The following is an 18,036-nucleotide window of genomic DNA, read 5'->3' as shown; positions in this document are numbered from 1 at the left end:
TAATACAACCTGGTAATCAGTATTAAGTGCAAACATTAGATAAGAAGAAATATTTCTACCAATCACTTTTATGCTCCTAACAAGAGTTTAAGGAAGAAAAAACAGCTCTATTAGATTTAAAGTTAAGATATCTTGAAATTAATCTGTTAGAAATAAAATATGTATAGTAAAAATTTACATTAAAATATTAAAACAAGGAAGATACTACAAAATGGAAAAATACACCATGCTCATAAATTGATAGGTTTGTTGTAGAAATAGGCATCTTACCAAGGTAATCTGCAGGGAATGACTCACATCTTCTTGAGTTGTTACTGAGCTCTTACAGTCCCCCAAATACTAATAGACTATTGACACATTTCATTACTCCTCCTACCCAGAACATGCTAAAGACAAAATATATTTGAATCATATAGCAATGAGAAAGCAAACTGGTGCTGATGTTGAACTCACCCTTAGTGGCTAGCTTTTACAGTGTTGAAAGGTCCTATGCATGCTATTAGAATATAAAAGCAATATCAATCTTATACAGATGTAAAATAGATGAGTTATAATGATTGTCAATATATGCAAAATGGTACAATAGTGGTGTTAATGTCATGGTAGGTCCAATCACTTTCTGATTGGCTTTAAAGTTCACCCGGGAGAGGGAATCCGTTCCTGGCACTATTATCAAGCCAAGAACTTGGAGCTAGGTAGGTCACAGGACCCAAAGGAGAGCCTACTACAATTGTTTCGCTAAATGGACATAATATTAAAATTACTCTTAATAACTGAGTGGTGACTGGTTATATTCTGGACTCAAAGTCTTGAAAATAACTTAGTCCTGAGATAGGTACTGGAAAATGCATGGTAAAAATGTGAATGAGACAGAATGAATGTTTTACTTGTTTGATGAAATAAGAGAAAATCAGGAAAACAAAACAAAATCTGAATGGTTGTGGCATGGTCACTGTACATGTTCCATATGGCTAGAGTTATATTTTGAAGTCAACTATTAATGTTGTTCAAATCCTGAAGATTTCAGTTTAGTTTTTGTGCCAACCTGGGAAGGTTGTGCTTTGTAATGACCTAATAATCCTCTTCTGAGCATGCATTTGCTATGAGAGTTAAATGAAAAACTTAACCATATATAACGAATGATTTCTAAATATATACTATGCATACATTTTGTAAGAGAGCTGACACAGGTATTCGGAAATACCATAACATCCTCTCTCCCTTCAAAGAAAATAAGTATTGTAAAGTGACTGGCAGTAATTCTGTCTTTGCTTTAAAACATTTTACAGGTCAGGGCAGCTCTTGTTTGAGTTAGAGTTCTGCACTCTACTTCCTTTAATAATGCTACTAATGTTTTATGCTATACTCAGAAGGAAATGTAAGACTCAACTTTTCTTTACCAGTAACTTGTTATAAGGTGTAATGTCCCTTGTCTAAATGTCTGTCTCATTAACCAGTCATCAAAATAAAAAACAAAAGTGAAAAACAAACAAACAAACAAAACCTTTGGACTTCTGGAGAGCTTTCTGCTGCATATGGAGCTGTGCCAATGTTTGATGTCCTGATTCAACCCATCAATAGGTTTGCTCCACCTACGAGCAAACGAGGGTCCTTGAACCAAACATAATCTGTCAGATTCTAAAACAAAAATGAAAATGGTGGTGGATACGCAGTGACCCCAAACCCACCTCTGCCTTGTCTGATTTCGTTCAGCTGCCCAGAGCATCATTGCTACTTTGCTACCAACCTCCTCATAGCTTTAGGAAAGTGATTTATGGGCTGTAGAGGAATATCACAATTCCAGTTCTGTAGCTGAAGAGAAGAGGACTGTTACCCTTGGTGTGTTGAGTTTTGGTTTATCGATTATGCAAAGAGGAGCTTGACGGTGTGTCTGTCCTGCAAAATATGAAACACCTGGCACTCTGCCACATCCTGTGACGCTGAGAGTTTCGCTCTTGATTGGAAAAGCAGCATTGTAGTTGGGTTTCCACTTAAGTGACTTTCAACCTGAGTGAAAGCATGCTTTACCAGGTGGTCTCCAAGCAAGGTTGCTCAGAAATCTGCCAGAGAAATTGTGAGGTGATTGGCTCACATGTGTAGTCATGCAGACTCTCTGACCTTGAACGACTAGTAAAAATAGAAAGGCAAAATAAATGCATAACGGACCTGTTCTTTGTGTTTTTAATGACAAAAAGGTAAAGCTGGGTCTAAGCCTGACAGTAGCATAGGAACATTCATTTAATGATGTCAGACTACATCACAGAAGATCCGGAAGTAAGTATTTACTATTATTCAGGGAAACTTCCTGCTCAGATAAAAGAGATGAGAAAAGTGCCTTCTGGTGTTTGAGGCAGCTTGAAAAACTGAACGAAATTGTTCTGGGACTTGACTTCTAGATGGATTCCCATATAGCAACCCAATTTAATTAGAAATGCTCACGATGAGCTTGTGGTACTGAGAGAGGAAAAGCCAGGAGACGGCAGAAGGAGAGTGTAGAGTTGGCCAAGGAATGCCGTTCTAGAGCTAGTACAGACTTAGTTGCACCCATGGTGATCAGTAGGTAATCAGTAATGTCTGCACCAAGAAAAACTACACAGTGAGTGTTCTGACAGTGCCAATGTGCTGGAAACGCTGCTCTACATGGAGGCACTTGTAAAGAGGATGTGGCATTGACCAAGTGTCCCACTCTTCCTCATCATTGATTTATATAACGTGCCTTTAATCTTTAAGGATAGTTTTTGTTTTTGCCAATTTATGTATTACTGCAGAGTGACAAATCACAAATATTTTCTCTTTCCTGTTACAAAAGATATTGATTCAAGCTCATTACTTTATATTAACTGAATGTTTATACATTTATTAAATTGTGAGTACCTTTAATAAGATATTGATAACACGTCCCTTTCCTCACCAAGCTCACAAAAGTATGTTTAATAAATGCCATTAAGTACAATTAAAGTACATTCGGACTTAATATTTGATATGCATCTTAAATGTGAGGTCTCTTACCTTTATAGGATTAAACTCACAACTGCTCTGCCTCTGGAAAACACTATCACTGTTTTAATTGAACCCTTTCACTCTTTCTGTGTTGACAGTCAGGGTCAATCACACTTCACTGTACCCTACAAGCCATTAACTGTTCTTCTCTAACAAATAACGTCTCTCAGGACTGGGTTTGAGGATTCACAAGTTACCAATACACATTATTCTATGGGAGAATGCAGCTTTTACTGAGGTTCAACAGTTCAATCCTGTCTATGCTGTTAGGATTCTGTATCTGACTGTGAGCTCGCTAAGGAGATTGTGTGTGTGTGTGTGTGTGTGTGTGTGTGTGTGTGAGAGGAGAGAGAGAGAGAGAGAGAGAGAGAGAGAGAGAGAGAGAGAGAGAGATATGGAGGAAGACAGACAGCCTCATTCCATTCTCCATAGAGTATCTTCTGGGGATTTCAACCTCATGATACTGGGCACTGACAACTGTCTTTTTGTTACATTTTCTTACTTGTTATTTCTTTGGAATTTAAAATTAAGAAATGTGTATCCCTTACCTCGTAATTTTTCTTATCTAATACAAAATGCATACTACTTTCTTTCCTGTTCTCTGCATTTGGAGCACCTATTTCTCATGTTAATTTCATGACCTTCTTACTTTTTGTCTTGGGATTCTTGTCTTTGTTGTTTGTTTCTTCTCTCTTATTGTGTGATATATTTTCTGGATATTATCTTATTGAATAGTGTGACTTTGGTAATTCTATATTTAATACCCAGAATTTTTTCCTCTGTCATTTTAGAATTCTGTCGATTCCTGATTTCAGGTTTGGGGATTCTTTTTTTTTTTTTTTTTCATATTTTCACTTTTATCTAAGGTTCTGGTGATCTTTGGTTTTGCAGTTCACGTTGATAAGGAATTAAACTGCTCTGTCAACTTCACATGCTCTAGTGGGGCTTTTCAGATGCTGGATCTGCGTGGAAGTGATTATCTGGCCTGTGGGCATGGTACTTAGCATTGCGACTATTGGAACTCATGCTGCAATACAAACGATGCTGCTGTGTATTTTGGCTACTCGGGTCTGAGGAAAAGAAATATTTCACAACTTTCCTGGGAACCGCAAGTTTGATCTTCCTCATTCTATAGAGATTATATTAGTAATAGATCTTAGTTTTCAATGTTGCAAGTGTCCGTTCTGCTGTCTTTCCCTCCGAGTGCCAGGCTTTCAAGAAAACCACCATCTCTCTTCTTCCATACATCTTTATGGTGATGTGATGCACATTTTTTTCTGCATCTGTTTGTCTAGTTGCCACTCTCCAGGTCCTCTTTGCCTCTCCTACCCTGCTGAGGTCTTCTGGGTGTTGATGAAGCCTGTCTTCTCTCCCACCCGCTTTGTCATTGATATAGAATATTATTCTGCACTTTCTTTGGATTTAAAAAAAAGAAATGAATGCTTTTGTATGAGACTATGGCTTTTTATTGTTGTGGCACTGTTGACCCAGCTCTGGATCTTTCAAATGCCATGTAAGCAATCTCGCACCAAGCTGAACTCATCATATATCTAATTCCATAAGCAAGACTGTAAGGATCTTTATAAATTAGGCTTCTTAACAGTGATCAGTCTTTAAAATGTAAACAATCTTGAATATAGCTTCGGAAATATTTTGCATGTTTTGTCTTGTAACTTTGAGATTAAAATTGTTTATTTACAACATGCAAAGCATAAAATTATGAGTTTAATTGCTTTGCTAACCAGAGGAAGGTGAAGCTTTTCTGTTAGACTCTCTCTCTCTCTGTCTCTGTCTCTCTCTGTCTTTCTGTCTCTGTCTCTGTCTCTGTCTCTCTCTCTCTCTCTCTGTATGTGTGTGTGCGTGTGTAATATGAGTATGTACATATGGGTATTTGTGCCTAACACCCAGGATGTCACATTCTCTGCACCTAGAGTTACAGGCAGTCAACTTGATATGAATTCTGGAACTAAACTTTGGTCCTCTGCAAGAGCTGCAAACACTCTTAACTTTTGAGCCACCCATTCAGTCCCTGGTTTGTTTCTTCCTTCCTCTTTTCTTTCTTTCTTTCTTTCTTTCTTTCTTTCTTTCTTTCTTTCTTTCTTTCTTTCCTTCCTTCCTCCCTCTCCCTCCCCCCTCTCTTCCCTCCTTCCTTCCTTCCTTCCTTCCTTCCTTCCTTCCTTCCTTCCTTCCTTTCTTTCTTTCTTTCTTTCTTTCTTTCTTTCTTTCTTTCTTTCTTTCTTTGTTTCTTTCTTTCTCTCTCTCTCTTTCTTTCTTCCTTGTGAAATTAAATGGATTTAACCACAGTTTTATCAGAACTACAGAAATTTTTTTCAGCTTCTCTCTCCCAGAATGAACTGTTTCATGCTTGCTTCCGTTGACTAAATAGTAAGCATCAAGCCATCTGAACTGCTGAGCCATCTCTCTAGCCCCTGAATATTACTGTTTCTGCCTGGGTGTGAGAGAGCTGAACTTATTCCCTTAGGTGACATTTTTGCATGGGAACTGATCTACTATTACACTTGATTCCTAAAAGCTCTTAAGTATTCTCTTAAATAGACTTGGATGATGAGAAGTCAGAATGCCAGATGGTGCCATCTAACTTACATATCTTAAATGAAGGATGCTATTCGTATTTCAAGGAGGCAAGAATTCAAGACATTTAGGTAACTCATGCTTTTATTTAGAAAACAACTTCCTTACAAAGCTTGGGGATATTCCATCGTGTTGGTAAAATGCTTCAAAATCTTGAGCAGGTATCAGAAACACCTCAAAAGTCTTCAGAGTGTGCAGTGCAGGAACCACTGTAAATACAGATGTGGTAATCCTAGATCAGTGTGTTCTCTGGGTTCTTAGATCCACCGGTGATGCAAATACACAGCAAATCTAACACCAAGACATAGTATCTTCATTGCCACTTCCCTACCTGAATGTGTCCCAATATAGGCTGCAGGACATCATAAAATGTAGATTGCTGGACCCGTTATTTCAGCAATTCTGACATTTTAGGTCTTAGGCAGAGCCTCAAAATGTATATTTCTAACAAGCTCCAAGTGAAGTTGGAGCTACTGTATACTAATGTCATACTGTCCTGGCCAGTTTCTTCCACGAATGTATTTACCTGACAGTTTTCATCAAAAGAAACAAAGCATTGATACGTTTATATTTTAGAGAAACTGGTCTAACACAGCCAGTTATTTTTAATGGTCTCACATGATCTTTCATTTGACAGTCTAAAAAAGAATAGTAACCATGTTAAAGAGCATGTCTTAAAGGCTTCACTTCCGCTCCAACTTATAAAACCCAACCAAGATGTTTAAATGTGCTACTTTCATGGTACTTATACAAAAGTGTGACTCTTGTGAAGTTCAGCAGATTATAATCAACTTCACAAAGTATCTGGTTAATTTCCTCTGGGTCAGTTTCAACTATAACAGTTGGAGTATGAGGGGAAGAAGGTCATGTAATTGCACCTCAGTTAGCAAGAACCAACAAGTCTTACAGAGTGTGAAAATTTTGAAGTAGATAAATATTTTTGAATTGCCCTTTGCATGAGCTTCACTTAGAATGAGGGGTTGGGGATTTATCTCAGTGGTAGAGCACTTGCCTAGCAAACGCAAGGCCCTGGGTTTGGTCCCCAGCTCCGAAAATAAGAAAGAAGAAAGAATGTCTCCTGAGATAACCTTGGATCAGCAGTATCGTTCCCAGGAAGGTATGGATAATAAAGTTAACAGGCAAAGGAGACTCAAAACTCTGTCACAACTGCGATAAAATTTTCTAAGAGTTTCCATTTTCTTCTCTCCCTTAGGTCCACCTCCCACCACTGGTGAGTGGCTCACACTGCCAAGCCTCTACTGGCTGATCCAAGGCACAGAATCTGATTGTCTTGTCCTTTGCAGGAGGCGTTTGGTCTCCCAAGAACATCAGAGATCTATTCTGAATCTTGGTCCAAAAGACCTGGGGAAAACACCCTGTATAACCTTGCCTTATGAGTAGTTTAGTGTTTATTACATTAATCAAATGTTGGGTGGAATAAGATAGCTATCTACAATTATGCCACAGTTTATAAGGGAAGGGTTTTTCTCTGGCAGGAGATACCCCTGGGGATTCAATGATGCTTGCCAGTTTTGCAGTCATAAAAGTGGGAGTTATGCGATTATTTATACAAGCAGACGTTGGTAGCCTGTGATTTTGCTGTGTCTCAGAGGCATCATTCTTTATTCTTTGGTTGTTTGGTGGAGTTAATACATAGTGGTCCAGACATCACACTAATGTACTATGGTTCCTTCAAATGTACGGTGACCATGATTCAGAAAAATTTACCGTAATGCCAGTTTACTACAGCTAAATTCATACAGATCCCCATTCATGTTCACGGACTTCCTCTTGCCACTGGATACTGTGGCAAGGAGTTTGGGGTTTTACGAGAGTCTCTCACAGTAAAGATGGTCTAAACTCTGCACAGAGGTTGATAGAGTTCAAATCAAGTCAGAAATATTTTCTGTCAGTATCTTTATTTCCCACAGAGACCTTGGACTGTAAACATTTATATGATTTTCTGGAAATGGGAAAGTTTTGAAGAAGGCATTTGTCTTAGAGTTTCATTGCTATGAAGAAACACCATGAAAAGGCGACACATATAAAGGCAAACATTTAATTAGATCTGGCTTACAGTTTCAGAAGTTCAGTCTATTATCATCATGGTGGGAAGCATGGCATCATGCCACTAGACATGGTACTGAAAAATGAGCTGAAATTTCTGTAGCGTGATTCAAAGGCAGTCAGAAGGAGACTTTCTTCTTCACTAGATGAAGCCAGAGAACTGACAGATTGCCTAGACATTGATACACTTCCTCTACCAAGGCCACACTTATTCCACCAAGGCCACACTTCCTAATAGTGACAATTCCAATGGGCCAAGCATATGGAAATCACCACATTCCACTACCTGACTCCCCTAGGCTTGTTCAAACATATGAGTCTATGTTTGACTCATGGTGGCTATACCTAGCCATATCATAATGCAAAATACATTGAGTCCAACTTCAAAAGTTTCCATAGTCTATCACAGTTGAAGCAATGTTTAAAAGTCTAGAATTCAAAGTCTTTTATGAAATTCATAAAATCACGTAACTGTAATCACTTATAAAATAAAAACCAAAACCGGGTAACAAACTTCCAACATCACAGGAGATATATATATATATATATATATATATATATATATATATATATATATATATATATGTGTGTGTGTGTGTGTGTGTGTATATATATATATATATACATATATATATGTATGTATATATATTCATTCCAAAACATCATAGTGAGGTGGAATAATATAAGACATAAGAGCAGCTGGACAACTCCAGACTCTGCATTTTTGTGTCCGATGTCCAACTCCTTTTATTTTTGTTGACTGCAACAAACTTTTTTCACCTGGGTTGGTTCTATTCCATGTTAGCAGCTTTTCTGGGCATGTATTCTATGACTCTGGCATGCCTAATATTTTGGCGTGCACAAGGAAATTTCAACTTTACAACTTCTTGTTCCAATATCTGGGATCCACACATAATCTTCTGGACTCCTCCAATGGGCTTGAGTCATTTTTGCAGCTCTTGTCTTCTGTTGTACTCCAGGCTCTGGCTAACTCTACTCCACTGTTGCTGTTGTTCTTGACCATCCCATGGTACTGGCATATCCAATACGTTGGTGACTTCCACTACAACTAGTCTTTACCAATGACCTCCTATTGGCTCTCTTCATGGTGCTAAGCCTCTTCTTCTTTGCAGGACCCCTTCACCCTATGGCCATCAACTGTAATTGAGGCTGTACCTTCACCAATGGCCCTTTCCGGCCTCTCATAGTGACAAGTCTCAGCTCCATGACCACACTTCATGCCTTCAAAACTAGAACCACCTGGGTGATTCTTATATATTACCAAGTACAGCTGCTGCCATAATGTCTATCTCTGGAACACAGCTTCTTTGTGCTTTACCACTATGATGCTGGTCTCTTCTTAATCACTAGTAATTTATTAACAGGCAAAGTCTAAACTAGGCTCCTTTGAGACTTTCTTTGTCAATGTAATTAATCTAAATCTCTTTACCTTAGCCTCAGGCAGAGTCTTCAGACCGGACAAAACACAGCCACATTCCTCACCAAAATATCACAAGAATGATCTTTAGGCAACACACTAAAATTATTCTCTGAAACTTCTTGAGCCATGCTCCCAGAGTTCCAGTAACTATCAGCACAAAATGTTTTCCATATTCCCACTAGGATGCTTCACTTAAAGCATTCCATTGCTTTCCAATACAAAGTCCCCAAATCCACAGTCTTCTAAACAAAAACATGGTTGGGTCTATTACAGCAATACCCCAGTCCCTGGTAAAAATTAATGACTTATGAGTTCCATTGCAGAGAAGAGACAGTCTGACCAGAGTAACTCATATAAAGGCAAACATTTAAATGGGACTGACTTTCTGACTGAGTTTCAGAAGTTCCATCCATTACCATCATGGCAGGATGTATTGCAGCACCCAGGCAGACATGGTGCTAGAGGAGACAAGAGTCCTACATCTTGAGCAACAGGCAGCAGAAGGAGACTGTTTCTGTAGACAGTCAAGAGGAGGCTCTCTTCTACACTGAGGAGCTTGAGCCTAGATAACCTCAAAGCCCACCTACACAGTGACACACTTCTTCCAACAAGGCCATAGCTCCTAACAGTGCCACTTCCAATGGGCCAAGTATATTCAAACCACCACAAGCCTGTATTCCCTATGTGTTCTTTTGATGGTCTTTATACAGCCAAAACTGCTTTTCAACTCTTGTCAGGAGCATTGAACACAGAGGTTTTAGGCTCTACTCCATACCTGGAGCCTTAGAATGAGTGTCTCTCAGAGTTCTCAGAGACCGTCTGGTACATGGAATGTGAGAAACTATCTTCCTGAATCCTAGACTGCCACTTCCTACCAGTGAAGATGACGTTCCCACTTTTTGGACTATTTTGCACTCAGGTTTTATTTCATTTCTCCTTGATCTCTGAGACTTCTTTACTTCAGCCAGGTTCCTTTGCTAAGGGCCTACTTTTCTGACGAATGTGCTAGATGAAGCCCTTCTTTATATTTAAGTTGTTTTTGATGAAGCAAGGACACACGTATTTTCATTGTTTTCTTCAAGTACTTCTGTTAGTAATCCAGTAATTGCTCCAGATGTTGCTCTGAGTTTCCAATGGAAATTCAGGTTCCTCCCTCTTTTACATTCTTATTAATCAGAACTCTTGGCCTTGACTCTCAGCAATTCACTCTCATAAGATGTTCAAGGGATCAATTTGGTCTGAAATTGATCTGTCATAGGGATGGACAATATTAGAGTTTCTAGACCTGTCAACTAAGCCTGTGTCTTGATGAAGCAAAGCATTTTAATGATGACTGAGTCAGGTGTATAATATTTAGACATTCTTCACATTTGGTGAGGTGGTTAGGGCCCTCAGACTTCTTGTGCTAAGGACCAAGCTGCAGGCACTGTCAGAATGCCTCCTCAGAGTTCTGGACTCAAGTTTTGTTATGCCAATGCACTTTCCAGATTTGTCTATAGCAGATCTGATTGCTCTTCTTTCCCTACCCATGAAAGGGCACCCAGGGACAGCGCAGGTGCTTTGCATTTCCTGACATTCCTTTGTCTCCACCTGTAACCAGGGAACCTGCCTCCTACATTTCTAAATGGGTAGCATAACAAGGAGAGTTTGCTTTGTACTTGTAATTGATAGTTTTCAAGGACATTATTTCCAAATCAAATACCTAAGCTGGCACCCAATTTCCAATTACCCACCAATTCTCAAAATAGTTCATGAACTCCACCAAGTAGAAACGGGAAATTAACTAAAACAGGACATTTGCCTAACCGGACGGATGCTATTTGAAGCACTGCTTTTAGCATTTCCCTTCAGTTTTAAAAATCTATTGCTTAGAGGAGACAGTGTACTTGGCAGTATTTTATTTTGATGGGAAAATAATTGCAGAGCATTTTAGTGTATTTTTTTCAGGAGAGTTTATTTTATTGATTCTTCATGTTAATATTTTTGTTTTCAAATCTAGATGAAGATTTTCTTCACTTGCAAAATGTTACACACACACACACACACACACACACACACACTACATTCTAAACACCATACATAATCAATGGGCTCTGTAGTTCTCAATTCCCCAATTTTCCTCTGTATCAGCATTATCTAGCACATGGGAAACCCCCTGCATTGTATGTTACACTTTACATAATCAATGGGCTCCATAGTTCCCAATTTTCTAATTTTATTCTATATCAGCATTATGTGGAGCACGTGAAACTTACTGCATTCCAGGTTGCACAACCATAGCCTTGGACAAAACTGCTCTCCAAGGCAGAGCAAGTCAAACAAAAAACTTTCCCAGATGTGTCTAAGAGACAGATGGAGTAGCAAATTCTATATCATATAGGAAGCATTTGAAATAATTAAGACAATGGTCCAGTGGTTAGTTTGTTTTACAATTTTCTTTATGAAAAATCACATTCACTTAACAATCTTCTCTTTCTCTCATTTTATATAAATATTAATTATTTTTGAAAAATGGTAATGCACAAATATTTAATCTTTAGAGGAGAAGCAAACAATGTCACCAATTTTTATTTCTAATGCAAATTAAGATAATGATGTTCCACTAGAAAAGAACAGTAGAAGTTGAATAATTCTTTTGTATCATAAAAATACTGAGGATTTTAAGTTCTAGGTGTTGGGCTTTGGTTACAGGAAGTTAGAAGGTAGATGACACATTCTTTTGTTTGGAGAGCTGGATATAGGCAGCATATTTAAATTTTATTAAATCAGACAGAAACACTTATTAATATTAATTAATAAATATTATTATGTAAAAATCTTTATTGTAAGAACAGGAGAGAGGGGAAAGATACTGGAGGAAAATTGAGAAAGCATGAAAGCTGGTAACCCATGGGTGTCAGTAGGATCTGCACAACTATCTTATAAAGATTCCAGTGGTGGAGTGAGGGGATTGAGGAAGAATTTAAGTGGTGTTATGTAAGGAATCATAGTAAAAGCAACTAGACAACTGTCATATTGGCGTGGACCCATTCCACTTTTATTCTTCCAGGTTTCCGTTACTAAATTTAAGGCACAAATTAACAGAATTGAAAGTCCAAGTTGTCTGGATTAAGTCATATACCCACAAGCTTGGCAAGCAATGCACCTTGATTTACAGCCTAAGGAAGACTGGACATAATGATGGGAAATGATTCCCCAGAGGGCTATTTCCAGAAGAGGGATACTGAGCAGCTAAAGGAAGTTCTTCTTGGGCACTCACTAAATACTGCATCTGAAAGTCAAGCTAAGACATACAAGATGTAGTGTTCTATACCCTTGTGGATGACATTGCCTCTGAGTCAGATTTAGCTACTTATAAAAGGCAGAAGACATAAATTGTATAGCCCTGAGTTTGTATAAATAATGTGAAAGGAGAAGCACAGAGCTACTTGATTGGCTGGCAAAAAAATCTCCTAGGTAATGCATGTTGGTGCTGGGGCTCCACCACTAGACATATTCCCATCATCTGACTCCTAAGATGGTCACAGATATTAATATGGAAAGAAAACAGTGACAGATGATAAGTATCAAAAGAAGGATTTTCCTTTTGATTGGAAGGGATTCAGAGGCCTTGTTCATGGTCACAGGACCAATGGTAACAATAGTTACCAAAATTTTGCTAGTAAAGGGAAATAGAAAAGAACAAGTAATCCCTCTAAAGAGTCCAAAAGAACTCATTTTGGAAGTGTTGGTAGACAGGTTAAGTGGGGTTTTGCATCGAGATTTTATTTTCCTAGTAATAGGAAATATTTAACACATTAGATTAAGGGTAAGAAAGGAAGGCCAAGGAATCTGTGTTTAAGTAACTCTTGGTTGTGCTCAATATCTATGGAGTGAGAGGAATGGGGACGTTTAACATTCTTGGGCAATAGTTAACTTGTACTTAGCAAAATGGCATAACCAAGAAATTTATAAGTAAACCTATCTGTGCAAGGATGCTGCTCGATGGCATCACAGGGACAAGGAGAAGCAAGCTTTTCACCCAGTTGGAAAGTCAGAGAAGTATGCTGTTTCAGCTTCACGGTGTTCCCTAAAGTTAACCCGAACCCATTCTGTGTAAAACTGAGGGTTCGCCTTTCTATAAACTTTCTAATTTTAAAAGAAGCCATCAAAAGAACATTGTCCCATGATTTAAACATTACAGATTTCAGAAAATTAGCACATGAGCCTTGCTTAATAAAGCTCAGAATTTCTTAATTTTAGTAAACTTGTTTTATGTGAGGTTCAGGATTCCAAATAAGCATCCATCTATAATCAGGTAGCAGTGCTGGAATAGCAGAAATGGAACATCACATTGCTGTATTGGTGAGCTTTGTCTTTATTCAGCTTTAAAAAGGTATTTTCTGGCAGGAATACTGAGAAAGAAGATGAGGAGAACTTGATCTCACAGAAAACTTATGACCTCATCTGATCAACAAAGGGAGGGTGTCACTGTCTGCCTCCATTTCTAAACTCAAATGTTTGTGTGCTGTTTCTGGTATCACATAGATGATGCTGGTGAGTTTGTCTCCAATTTTGCTAGTCAGTGCCTAATTTTCAGGAAGATAAAAATATGGTCCTCATGTAAACATAGAACACTTTAGGATACAGGCAGGTGAAATAAAAGTGGAATTCTCGAATATTTTTTATGCACCATACAAACATGAATGTAAATATCAAATATCTTACTCAGAAAAATTGTAAGTGTGACTCAAGGAGTCGTGAGGATTAAAACTCATTGGACAATAATACCATTATTTCTTATACTCTACCTTAAAAAGGTAATTTGCAATTCCACAGGGTAAACATGCCTTTTAATATTATCATTTTTGTTTCTGTTTTTTATTTTTAAATTTTGATTAAAATGCAATTTTATTGATTCCCCTTCCTTTTCTTCCCTCCAATCCCTCTCATTTTCAATCCCTCCAATTTATTCTACCTCATTTCCTCTCACATTGATGTCCTCACTTTCTTTGACAGTTATGGCATAAAAACCATATATATTTATATAAAAATAATTCTTTCTGAGTCTATTTCATATTATTTCTGAGTCCACGATTTCAGGGCTAACCATTTTATATTGGATAACCAATTAGAAAACTCATTCTTGAGAGAGACTACTTCTCCCTCTCTTTGAACTCATTAACATGACAGGTTGATGAGGTACCTCACCTGTTTGGCTTCTCTGGTATTTCTGGGAGACACAATCTAACAACAGACTTTGTGGTCCTCTGGCTCTTAGAAGCATTCCATCTCCTCTCCTCTGTTCTCTGATACTTGGGTGAAGAAGTTGGCTGTAATTGTACCCACTGGAGTTGGGCTTTCCATATTAGTTGGTCTCTGCCTTCTCACTTCTTAGTATTCAACAATGGCCTTTGTTTGGTACAAAGAGGAACTTAACCCAAGGTTGGGTTCTTGAAGTGAATAGCAAAGAGAGATGAGCATCAATCTTCACTCTCTCCTTCATTATAGTGGCTGTAATGTAACCAGACACCTCGCATTCTTGTAGCTATACCTTAGTTTCCACGATGCACAGTACCTCAAAATCTTAAACCAAAATAAACCCTTCATTCCTTAAGTTGCTTTTGCCTGGTATATTGTCATGTTAATGAGACATCTCTCTGCCTCTCTAGAACTTCAAGGGCCTGCCTTTATGTCCAGACTTCCATGGGTACTGGGGATCAACTTTGGTTCTCATGATTTCGTTGATAACACCTTACCAAACGAACTATCTTCTTAGCCCTTTATTTTACATTTAACAGACATTATTCATATGTATTTCTGCAGCAGTATGGTCTTTGGTCCATGTCTATATTCTAGAAGAATCAAAGCAGAACACGTAGCATTGCTTGCATTTCAACTGCTTACAATTCCTTTATAGAAATAACATTGAAAGGCCTGTCTTCAGGATCCCTGAAGCACATAGCTTGATGAGCTAAAGTCACTCTTCTGTGTAGCAGAACATAAGAACATATCTTCTCATTTCTTCCTCTTTTCTCATTGCACCGTGTTGAGAGTTCAGGCCTTTGATGGAAATAATGATAGCACACCCTCTTACTTTAATTATGCTTTTGATTAATGTTTGATCATTACTCATACTTAGACTTTTGGTTCATCAGCTTAGGAAGATGACTTGCTTAAAGCTCTTTGCTTTTTCATAACGACACGCTGAATTCATGTTGAAACCAATGTCTATTATAGTAAGATTGAAATGTGTGTCATTTTGTGAATAATTAAGTCATTTTCATGACTAGGGGGAGTCAGCTTAGGCCTTTTCTTTTTTCTACTGCGTGAAGACATGATGCTCACACACCATTTTTTATGCAGAAAACTGGCTTTCCTCAAATATCAAACCCGATGGCCTTAGCCTAGGATGCCCTAGGCTCCAGAATGGCGAGGACTTGATTTCTGTACTGTATGAGGCATTGTGAGGCATACCTTACAGTTGAGGCATTTTTTTTATGGTTGGACAAGCAGAGTGAGGTAATTGATGATGACATTTTAATAAATGCTTTATCTAAGCCTTTGGAGATGATTGCAAGTGTTCTTCACTATTTGTGAATGAGATAACAATGCTATGTGTATTAAATGTAAAATATATTAAATCTATTTAAATGAAAAGTCAACTAACTTAATGATCATCTATTAACTTTCAAAAAGAAAAAATAACACACTTCATATTGATGCTATTTTATGAGTTTAGGTGTATATTACTCAAAGTTGATAATCAATTTTCTGCTTCTTATTTATTATCTAGCTTATCTATCAGCATTTTAAAAATCTCATTAAAAAGTGATATGTATTCTTTCATTTTGTTTTACACCTCAATCTAGATTAAATATGCTGTAAATATCCCAAGTTGGGTATTTGTTTGTGTGGCAATATGGTATGTTTTTAAAAAGTAATTTACTTTAGTAGCTGTATTTTTTGAGTTAATTTTGTTCAGTTCTTTCATGATAATTTTTATACCTATAATCAATTAATCATCAGTATAAAATTAGTTGATAACACTTTAAAAGAAAATGAATATAACATGCTCATAAATTGAAAAAAATGAAGGTATAAAATAATTCTCCAGGGCTCCAACTGCGTATGTAGCAGAGAATAGTCTTGTTGGGGCACTAGTGGAAGGGAAAGCCTTTGGTCTTGCCAAGATTGGAGCCCCAGTGCAGGGAAATGTCAGGGGGCAGTAAAGGGGATGGATGGGGGGAACACCCTTATGGGGGAGGGGAGGGAGTACCTTACGGACAGAAAAGCAGGAAAGGGAATAAGAAGTTAGAGATGGCAGAAATTCTGTTCTGATATTTGCTGAAGACCTTCTGGAACAAGCTGAATAACTTCTTCGAGCTAGCTGGTCAGTTTCAGAAATGATAGAATGTTATGAAATCAAACACACACAAAAAAAGCCTATGAGTATCCTTCTGAATGGGGTACAGTAAATCTCTCAGGATGTTGATGAAATATCATCTCTACTTCTTACTCCAATAATGAGTGCACACTGTGTGAACAAGACATTTTTGTTCACACTTACTACTCATCCATCTTTAACTATTTTTCCCTGATTCCAGTAATTTCAATGATGAAAACATCGGAGTTGTAAACTTCTGGGATCTGGTAATGTGTGAATTGGTTTTTTTGTTTTTTTGTTTTTTTGTTTTTTTAAGAAAGAAACTGGAAGTACTCTTATCCTTTTGAAGGCATAACAGATGAGGGAATGGTGCTGAGAAAGACTGCTGAAGAGTTGCTGGATTTCATTAAAGGAGAAGAAAATCTCATAGGTACACAAAGCAAAGCTACTGTCAGAAGTGATGAAGCTGACATTAAAACAGGTGACAAAGTGGCAAGCATGGCTCGTCATTTTGCAAACAAAGGCAATACCATGTTGGTAAGGCTCAACTCAAAATGGGACCTCAAGAGACAATAAAAGAGTTGGAGCTACAGCTCTCCCCAGATTGATTCCTCTTACTCTCGAAGAAATAGAGCATTTCTTCAAGGTATGGAGGTAGCAGCATTTGCCTCTATTAAGTTAGAGATGACGGGTGGTTGTTTTCAATCACGAAAAAGAAGGTGGTCCCATTTCTACTATACTGTGTTGAGGTTCTATAGTTGATTTGATGGTTGATATAGGAAGAGCAAGAGATGATGGTGCTGATGCATTGAAGTGCTCATAGAGGATAAATATCTTGCTTGGCGGGGTGAAAGATCAGAAACTGAACTAGCCAAACACATCATACCATATGGAGAGCCAAGACCTGGACTTGAACAGTATACTAGAAAAAAAGCTCATTGTAGCATTTGAAGCTATTACATGGGCACTGTCAGAAAATTCTAGAGTTAAGGCCAATGATATAATCTCTAAAGTCTGTGTAGTGAACCAAGAAGGAAATAAAACTATTGGATTAGAAAAAAAGGTAATTCTCAACTTATCCCAAAGTACCTTAACCATGAATCCCCTAGTCAGCTAAATTATTAGGGCAGACACACTAGCATCAAATAGCAATAATTTTTAATTATATAAGGTTAGATACCAGTGATAGTACCAAGAAGATATTGTTTTAAATTTAAAGGTATAAAAGTATCAAAATATTCACCAAAAAATTTACTCAATGATGAGGAAATGTAGAAAAATACGCAATTAAACTTAAAAATTTTTAAAAACTACTTTTTTCAGTGACCAAGGTGGAAAAAGAAGTAAAGCGACATAATAAGCACTCCAACAGCATAATTAATTACGACTATTTGACAATTAAATTACTATGGAATAGCCTATCAGACACTAACAGGCGGTCATGTTTCTCATACACTTTATATTTTACCAAACACTGTAAAACAAGTCTCATTAAGTTGCAAATACAAGTACATGGCATACAAAACCACAGGGATGAGGTTAGAGAGTAAATATGATTATCATGGAAACA

General features: G+C 37.6%; 1 pseudogene; it reads left to right on the top strand.

The window, feature by feature from the left end:
* Positions 1 to 6,663: 6,663 nt before the first annotated feature.
* The window catches only part of LOC116901009, a 106,378-nt pseudogene continuing 95,005 nt past the window's right edge, over positions 6,664 to 18,036 (top strand).

The sequence above is a fragment of the Rattus rattus genome, chromosome 5, assembly GCF_011064425.1.
Source record: "Rattus rattus isolate New Zealand chromosome 5, Rrattus_CSIRO_v1, whole genome shotgun sequence".
Classification (NCBI taxonomy): Eukaryota; Metazoa; Chordata; class Mammalia; order Rodentia; family Muridae; genus Rattus; species Rattus rattus.
The sequence above is the reverse complement of the archived record's forward strand: the minus strand, read 5'-3'. Positions and strand labels throughout refer to the sequence as shown.